This window comes from Dendrobates tinctorius, unplaced genomic scaffold, assembly GCF_039654945.1.
Source record: "Dendrobates tinctorius isolate UK_male_01 unplaced genomic scaffold, ASM3965494v1 ptg000034l, whole genome shotgun sequence".
Lineage (NCBI taxonomy): Eukaryota > Metazoa > Chordata > Amphibia > Anura > Dendrobatidae > Dendrobates > Dendrobates tinctorius.
The window spans coordinates 3,916,344-3,925,838 of NW_027361702.1; the positions used below are offsets into that span (position 1 = coordinate 3,916,344).

The 9,495-nt window shown below is 59.9% G+C and overlaps 1 long non-coding RNA gene across 1 annotated transcript; it reads right to left on the reverse strand.

Annotated features, from left to right (window-relative positions):
- Positions 1–370: 370 nt before the first annotated feature.
- Positions 371–8,832, reverse strand: LOC141087490 (uncharacterized). Its single transcript, XR_012231668.1, has 2 exons — positions 8,666–8,832; positions 371–1,499 (listed from the first exon to the last, which is right to left on the reverse strand). It is a non-coding gene; the product is annotated as an uncharacterized lncRNA (long non-coding RNA).
- Between the last annotated feature and the right edge of the window lie 663 nt (positions 8,833–9,495).

Below are 9,495 nucleotides of genomic sequence, written 5' to 3' on the forward strand. Positions count from 1 at the left end.
GGATCCGCCAAAAGTTCCTGTCCGTCACCATCCTCAAAGATTTCAAAACGGAGCTTGCAACGTTTTTTTCTGTGGGGGATCCTCCAGACACTCATTTAACCCGAAATTCTTTCTGGCTGCCGGACAAAAAAAAAAAATCTCTCTCTCTCTCTCCTTTTCCAGGCTGCGATTCCTTTAAAATTCTTCATTTGTCGGATCTGTCAAAAAAACGGACGGGTGACATCCGTTGGCATCAGTACTAAAACGGATGCGCCATCCGTCCTTTTGGCAGATCTTGACTGATGCAAAAAACTGAAGTGTGAAAGGGGCCTTACACAGATGCATCAATGGGCTTGTCCATGCATGAAATAAAAGGCTAAATTACAACATGGAGACTTAAATCAGAGCAATGTTTTATTTACATTCAGAACCAGTTTAAGAGGAACAAATTAAGATTTCCCACAGAAATCTCAGACTTTTACTTACAGAAATATTGGCTAAATAACATTTACATATATAGAAACCTTTAATTTTATAAAAGTGCGTTTTTTTGCATTGAAAAATTTTGCTTGTTTCATGCAATGCATTTCTATGTATTGTACAACTGTAATATGATGTTGGTGCATGCGGGCATGACTGAAGGGCCTGTGGCTCGGCCCCCCCCATGGCCTGCTTCCGGTGTCTAGGACCAGATATCATAATACCAGCCTTGAATAGTGAAGGAGATGGCAGCCAACCCTGAAAGACATCCAAGGTGGGAACGCCCTGTCATGCCAAAGGGAGTCTGCTAGATCCAGGCGTAGTAGACCAGCGCTGATGGGTTTGTGGACGCCAGGAGGGGGTTGGGCCTGAAGGAATGTTTCTTTTCCTGGCGGGTAGGGGAGTTGTCCTGTTGGTTGCTTTTTTGGACTGAACATTTCCGAAACCACAATTGGACTGTGCACCTCTTGGGAAGCAGTTTAGTCTTCTGTTGCAGAAGAAAAGTACTCTTACCCTGATAGGTAGAGGGCAGGAAGCACTAGAAAGATGGCGTGCATGATTGTTCAGGGCGCAGGTGGTGTGGCCCAGCCACCAGAGGCTAGACAAGAGCCTGGATTTTTAAGAGTAGGGTCGCAGGAGCCTCTGTCAAACGTGGAGGCCGCATGAATAGGAAGGTTTCCCCAGGAGATGTCCATATTGCTCAGGGGAAAACTAGGACATATTTGTCTTGTCCCTTCATTTTTTTAATGGAGCCCCCTCACTGCCTGGTAGGATATACCTGTCCTGAAGATTTCAAATCCTAACCTTTACACAGACTTTCAGGCGACTGGCAGGTAATGGATTTGTCTTCCCTCCCTACTCTATCTGGCTCTGGGGGGCGAGAGGGTAGGGGATTAGTGGCAAGGACTGTCCGCCGGAAAACCGCAAACACTCTTGATGTGTTAAGGCCCTGCCTCGTAGACCACAGAAGATATGGTAGTGACAATTCTAGGTGGGAGATCAGAGTGATAACTCGACTCTGTCGCCCTTAAAAGCCATATCTGAAAGAAAAAAGGGAAATCATTAATAAAAAAAAAAATGAAGACCTAAGGCAGAAACCAGCCTGGGTGGTCCAGACCCATGTCTGCCTCCTACTGACACTAAGCGAAAACGGATTAGCTTCATGCCAGTTAGTAGTGTTCCCTCCTAGCATAAGCAGCATACAAACATAGCTTTTTGTGTGCCCCAATGAAGCATTAACCACCCCGCACACCAACCAGAGGGCCACACAGGGTAACCACCCCCCCCTGTCCAATCATAAACCTCCACCTCACACTAATCAGTGGACCCCACAGGATAAACCCATCAAAGCCCAAATGCCCCCTTCCCCCAAGCATAAATCCCCATCATGCACCCTCCACCCCCAAGCAAAACCCCCTATCGGACGTCCACACGCCCCCAAGCGCACAGGCCCCCCATCGGACGTCCACACGCCCCCAAGCGCACAGGCCCCCCATCGGACGTCCACACGCCCCCAAGCGCACAGGCCCCCCATCGGACGTCCACACGCCCCCAAGCGCACAGGCCCCCCATCGGACGTCCACACGCCCCCAAGCGCACAGGCCCCCCATCGGACGTCCACACGCCCCCAAGCGCACAGGCCCCCCATCGGACGTCCACACGCCCCCAAGCGCACAGGCCCCCCATCGGACGTCCACACGCCCCCAAGCGCACAGGCCCCCCATCGGACGTCCACACGCCCCCAAGCGCACAGGCCCCCCATCGGACGTCCACACGCCCCCAAGCGCACAGGCCCCCCATCGGACGTCCACACGCCCCCAAGCGCACAGGCCCCCCATCGGACGTCCACACGCCCCCAAGCGCACAGGCCCCCCATCGGACGTCCACACGCCCCCAAGCGCACAGGCCCCCCATCGGACGTCCACACGCCCCCAAGCGCACAGGCCCCCCATCGGACGTCCACACGCCCCCAAGCGCACAGGCCCCCCATCGGACGTCCACACGCCCCCAAGCGCACAGGCCCCCCATCGGACGTCCACACGCCCCCAAGCGCACAGGCCCCCCATCGGACGTCCACACGCCCCCAAGCGCACAGGCCCCCCATCGGACGTCCACACGCCCCCAAGCGCACAGGCCCCCCATCGGACGTCCACACGCCCCCAAGCGCACAGGCCCCCCATCGGACGTCCACACGCCCCCAAGCGCACAGGCCCCCCATCGGACGTCCACACGCCCCCAAGCGCACAGGCCCCCCATCGGACGTCCACACGCCCCCAAGCGCACAGGCCCCCCATCGGACGTCCACACGCCCCCAAGCGCACAGGCCCCCCATCGGACGTCCACACGCCCCCAAGCGCACAGGCCCCCCATCGGACGTCCACACGCCCCCAAGCGCACAGGCCCCCCATCGGACGTCCACACGCCCCCAAGCGCACAGGCCCCCCATCGGACGTCCACACGCCCCCAAGCGCACAGGCCCCCCATCGGACGTCCACACGCCCCCAAGCGCACAGGCCCCCCATCGGACGTCCACACGCCCCCAAGCGCACAGGCCCCCCATCGGACGTCCACACGCCCCCAAGCGCACAGGCCCCCCATCGGACGTCCACACGCCCCCAAGCGCACAGGCCCCCCATCGGACGTCCACACGCCCCCAAGCGCACAGGCCCCCCATCGGACGTCCACACGCCCCCAAGCGCACAGGCCCCCCATCGGACGTCCACACGCCCCCAAGCGCACAGGCCCCCCATCGGACGTCCACACGCCCCCAAGCGCACAGGCCCCCCATCGGACGTCCACACGCCCCCAAGCGCACAGGCCCCCCATCGGACGTCCACACGCCCCCAAGCGCACAGGCCCCCCATCGGACGTCCACACGCCCCCAAGCGCACAGGCCCCCCATCGGACGTCCACACGCCCCCAAGCGCACAGGCCCCCCATCGGACGTCCACACGCCCCCAAGCGCACAGGCCCCCCATCGGACGTCCACACGCCCCCAAGCGCACAGGCCCCCCATCGGACGTCCACACGCCCCCAAGCGCACAGGCCCCCCATCGGACGTCCACACGCCCCCAAGCGCACAGGCCCCCCATCGGACGTCCACACGCCCCCAAGCGCACAGGCCCCCCATCGGACGTCCACACGCCCCCAAGCGCACAGGCCCCCCATCGGACGTCCACACGCCCCCAAGCGCACAGGCCCCCCATCGGACGTCCACACGCCCCCAAGCGCACAGGCCCCCCATCGGACGTCCACACGCCCCCAAGCGCACAGGCCCCCCATCGGACGTCCACACGCCCCCAAGCGCACAGGCCCCCCATCGGACGTCCACACGCCCCCAAGCGCACAGGCCCCCCATCGGACGTCCACACGCCCCCAAGCGCACAGGCCCCCCATCGGACGTCCACACGCCCCCAAGCGCACAGGCCCCCCATCGGACGTCCACACGCCCCCAAGCGCACAGGCCCCCCATCGGACGTCCACACGCCCCCAAGCGCACAGGCCCCCCATCGGACGTCCACACGCCCCCAAGCGCACAGGCCCCCCATCGGACGTCCACACGCCCCCAAGCGCACAGGCCCCCCATCGGACGTCCACACGCCCCCAAGCGCACAGGCCCCCCATCGGACGTCCACACGCCCCCAAGCGCACAGGCCCCCCATCGGACGTCCACACGCCCCCAAGCGCACAGGCCCCCCATCGGACGTCCACACGCCCCCAAGCGCACAGGCCCCCCATCGGACGTCCACACGCCCCCAAGCGCACAGGCCCCCCATCGGACGTCCACACGCCCCCAAGCGCACAGGCCCCCCATCGGACGTCCACACGCCCCCAAGCGCACAGGCCCCCCATCGGACGTCCACACGCCCCCAAGCGCACAGGCCCCCCATCGGACGTCCACACGCCCCCAAGCGCACAGGCCCCCCATCGGACGTCCACACGCCCCCAAGCGCACAGGCCCCCCATCGGACGTCCACACGCCCCCAAGCGCACAGGCCCCCCATCGGACGTCCACACGCCCCCAAGCGCACAGGCCCCCCATCGGACGTCCACACGCCCCCAAGCGCACAGGCCCCCCATCGGACGTCCACACGCCCCCAAGCGCACAGGCCCCCCATCGGACGTCCACACGCCCCCAAGCGCACAGGCCCCCCATCGGACGTCCACACGCCCCCAAGCGCACAGGCCCCCCATCGGACGTCCACACGCCCCCAAGCGCACAGGCCCCCCATCGGACGTCCACACGCCCCCAAGCATAAGCCCCCCATCGGACGTCCACACGCCCCCAAGCATAAGCCCCCATCGGACGTCCACACGCCCCCAAGCATAAGCCCCCATCGGACGTCCACACGCCCCCAAGCATAAGCCCCCATCGGACGTCCACACGCCCCCAAGCATAAGCCCCCATCGGACGTCCACACGCCCCCAAGCATAAGCCCCCATCGGACGTCCACACGCCCCCAAGCATAAGCCCCCATCGGACGTCCACACGCCCCCAAGCATAAGCCCCCATCGGACGTCCACACGCCCCCAAGCATAAGCCCCCATTCGACGTGTACACGCCCCCAAGCATAAGCCCCCATCCGACGTCCACACGCCCCCAAGCATAAGCCCCCCATCCGACGTCCACACGCCCCCAAGCATAAAACCCTATCAGACGTCCACCCCCCAGAATGAACCCCCATCGGACGTCCACCCCGGCATAAACCCCCATAGGACGTCCACCCCCCCAGCATAAACCTTCATCGGACGTCCACCCCCCTTAAGCCTAAGCCCCTATCGGACATCCACCCCCCTTAAGCCCCTATTGGATGCCATTCCCAGCATAAAACCATCATTGGACATTCACCCCCCACATAAAACCTCATCGGACGTCCACCCCCTCCCAGCCTAAGTCCCATTGGTTGTCCAGCTTCCCCATCATAAACCCCTGTTGGATGTCCATCCCCCGAAAGTATAAACCCCCACCAGATGGCACCTCTTCCCCAAACAAAAAGCCCTACCAGTCGAGCGCCTACCCCAAAATCAATCCATCCCTTTCAAGTCACAACAGATGCAGACAGGCCCCGTTGCCCTAGCATCAAGTTCCCAAGACACCACAATTGCGCATTAAATCCCCCCTGCCCCAAGATCCCAGCCTGACCAGGAGGAGTTAATGCACGCTTGTGGGGTCTGTTTGTCCCCGGGGGGCCCTACTAGGGATAATGCAAGCTCGTGGGGTCTGGTTGGGCTTCTGGGGGTCGATTAACGCATGCTTGTGGGGTCTGGTAGGGCCCCGGGGAAGGGTTAATGCACGCTTGAGAGGTCTGGTTGGGCCCTGCATTAGACCCCCAAGGAGCCCACCAGACAACAAACGCATGCATTAACCCCCTCCCCGTGAGCCCAACCAGACACACAAGTGTGAATTAAACCCTCCGCGCTTGTGGGATCTGGGGTGGGTTAATGCAGGGTCCACTCAGACCGCGCAAACGTGCATTAACCCCCCCAGGGCCCAACTAGACCCCAAAAGCATGCATTAACCCCCCCCGGAGCCCGACCAAACCACAAAAACGTGCACTAATCCCCCCCCACAGTAAGGAGCCCACCCAGACCCCACATGCATGCATTAATCCAGCCGGAGATCCAAACAGAACCCACAAGCGTACATTAACCACCCCTGAGATCCAACCAGAACCCATAAGCGTGCATTAATCCCCCGGGAGCCCAACCAGACCTCAAAAACGTGCATTAACCCCCCCGGGACCCAAACAGAACACACAATCGTGCATTAACCCCCCCCCCAGGACTACCCAACCCTGCGTGTGCATTAACCTCCCCCCGGGACACAACCAAACACGGCAAGCGTGCATTAACCCCCCCGGGACCAAACCAAACACGGCAAGCGTGCATTAATCCCCCGGGAGCCCAACCAGACCTCAAAAACGTGCATTAACCCCCCCGGGACCCAAACACAACACACAATCGTGCATTAACCCCCCCCAGGACTACCCAACCCTGCGTGTGCATTAACCTCCCCCCGGGACCCAACCAAACACGGCAAGCGTGCATTAACCCCCCGGGACCCAACCAAACACGGCAAGCGTGCATTAACCCCCCCAGGACCCAACCAGACACGGCAAGCGTGCATTAACCCCCCCGGGACCCAACCAGACACGGCAAGCGTGCATTAACACCCCCCCGGGACCCAACCAGACACGGCAAGCGTGCATTAACCCCCCCAGGACCCAACCAGACACGGCAAGCGTGCATTAACCCCCCCGGGACCCAACCAGACACGGCAAGCGTGCATTAACACCCCCCCGGGACCCAACCAGACACGGCAAGCGTGCATTAACACCCCCCCCCCCGGACCCAACCAGACACGGCAAGCGTGCATTAACCCTCCTGGGAGCCCAAGCAGACCCCACAAGCATGCATTAGTACCCCCCCGAAATACAACCAGAGCCCACAAGCGTGTATTAACCCCCAACCAGACCCCACAAGCGTGCATCATCAACCCCCCTCTCCCGGGACTACCAGACCCCACAAGCGTGCATCATCAACCCCCCTCTCCCGGGACTACCAGACACCACAAGCGTGCATCATCAACCCCCCTCTCCCGGGACTACCAGACACCACAAGCGTGCATCATCAACCCCCCTCTCCCGGGACTACCAGACACCACAAGCGTGCATCATCAACCCCCCTCTCCCGGGACTACCAGACACCACAAGCGTGCATCATCAACCCCCCTCTCCCGGGACTACCAGACACCACAAGCGTGCATCATCAACCCCCCTCTCCCGGGACTACCAGACACCACAAGCGTGCATCATCAACCCCCCTCTCCCGGGACTACCAGATACCACAAGCGTGCATCATCAACCCCCCTCTCCCGGGACTACCAGACACCACAAGCGTGCATCATCAACCCCCCTCTCCCGGGACTACCAGACACCACAAGCGTGCATTAACCACCCCCCCCCCCCGGGACTACCAGACACCACAAGCGTGCATTAACCCCTCTCTCCCGGGACTACCAGACACCACAAACGTGCATTAACCCCTCTCTCCCGGGACTACCAGACACCACAAACGTGCACTAACACACCCTGTACCCAGCCAGACCCCAGGAGCGTGCATTAACACCCCCCTGGAGACCCAACCAGACCCCTCAGACGTGCATTAACCCCCCCAGGACCCAACCAGACCCCACAAGCGTGCATTAACCCCCCCCGACCAAACAGACCCCACAAGCCAGCCTTAACACCCCTGGGAGCCCAAGCAGACCCCACAAGTGTGCATTAACCCCCACCCCCCTGACAAAACATACCCTGCAAGCGTGCAATAACCCCCCTGGGAGCCCAAAGCAGACCTCAAATGCATGCATTAGTACCCCCCGAAGTACAACCAGACCCCACAAAAATGCATTAGTAAACCCCCCCCCCCAAGTACAACCAGACCCCCACGAGCGTGCATTAACCCCCACCCCCCTGCCCCAAACAGACCCCTCAAGCGTGCATTTGCATTAACCCCTGCCCCAAACAGACCCCAGAAGCATGCATTAGTACCCCCCAACGTACAACCAGACCCCACAAGCGTGCATTAACCCCACCACCCCCCAGAAGCATGCATTAACCCCCCCGGACCCCACCAGACCCGTAAGCGTGGATTAACCCCCTGCCCCAAACACTCCACAAGCATGCATTAACCCCCCCCCCAAAAGTACAGCCAGACCCCACAAGCATGCATTAACCCTCCCCGGACCCCACCAGACCCGTAAGTGTGCATTAACCCCCATCACCCCTGCCCCAAACAGTCCCCACAAGCATATATTAGAACCCCCCCAAAGTACAACCAGACCCCACAAGCATGCATTATATATCCCAAGCCCCCAACCAGACCCCACAAGCATGCATAAACCCCCCGGACCCCAAATAGACCTTGCAAGCATTCATTAACCCCTCTGGGAGCCCAAGCAGACCCCACAAGCATTAACCCCTCAAGACCCTAAACAGACCCCGTAAGCATGCATTAACCCCTACCCAAAAGCGTGCATTAACACCCCCCCCCCCCCGAACCCAAATAGAGCCCGTAAGCATGCATTAACCCACCGACCCAACCAGCGTGCATTAATTCCCCCTCCCCTCCGGGAACCCAACAGCTCCCAGGTAAGCCCCCAAATCCCACTAGTTAGCCCCATCAACCAAACATCTAAGACACCAACCTGTTACTAAACCCTCCTGCCTGTCACCGACGCTGCTGACCTAACTCCACACTGCTCACAGACGCCGGCGCCATAGAGACAGCTAAGACAGTATGTAATGGAGGCTTCTCTCCCTGCACCAGACGGCAGAGACGTGTAATGGCGTCTTCTCTTCCTGCCTTTGCTGTCAGAACACGCCCCCCCCTGGTATGACACGCCCCCAGAGCTGACATCACACCTGGAAGGAGCCCATACAGTCTAGCATTTACCTTTATTATGTCACAAGTGAGAACTGCGCGATAGAATCTGTCATGCCGATGTTTATAACTGCGCAGTTCTGCTGGAGCAGGCGACATAGACTGCGGGCAATTTCGGCGGGAAAACGTGAGACGTACTACGCCTACGCACAGAAGCTAGTGGTCACAAATTGGCGGAAGCGCAGTCACTGGTAGGCGGGAAACGTGGTCACTGCTAGGCGGCACTGCTCGTGATATTTCTATATAAAGATTAGCGGCACCGCTCGTGATATTTCTATATAAAGATTAGCGGCACCGCTCGTGATATTTCTATATAAAGATTAGCGGCACCGCTCGTGATATTTCTATATAAAGATTAGCGGCACCGCTCGTGATATTTCTATATAAAGATTAGCGGCACCGCTCGTGATATTTCTATATAAAGATTAGCGGCACCGCTCGTGATATTTCTATATAAAGATTAGCGGCACCGCTCGTGATATTTCTATATAAAGATTAGCGGCACCGCTCGTGATATTTCTATATAAAGATTAGCGGCACCGCTCGTGATATTTCTATATAAAGATTAGCGGCACCGCTCGTGATATTTCTATA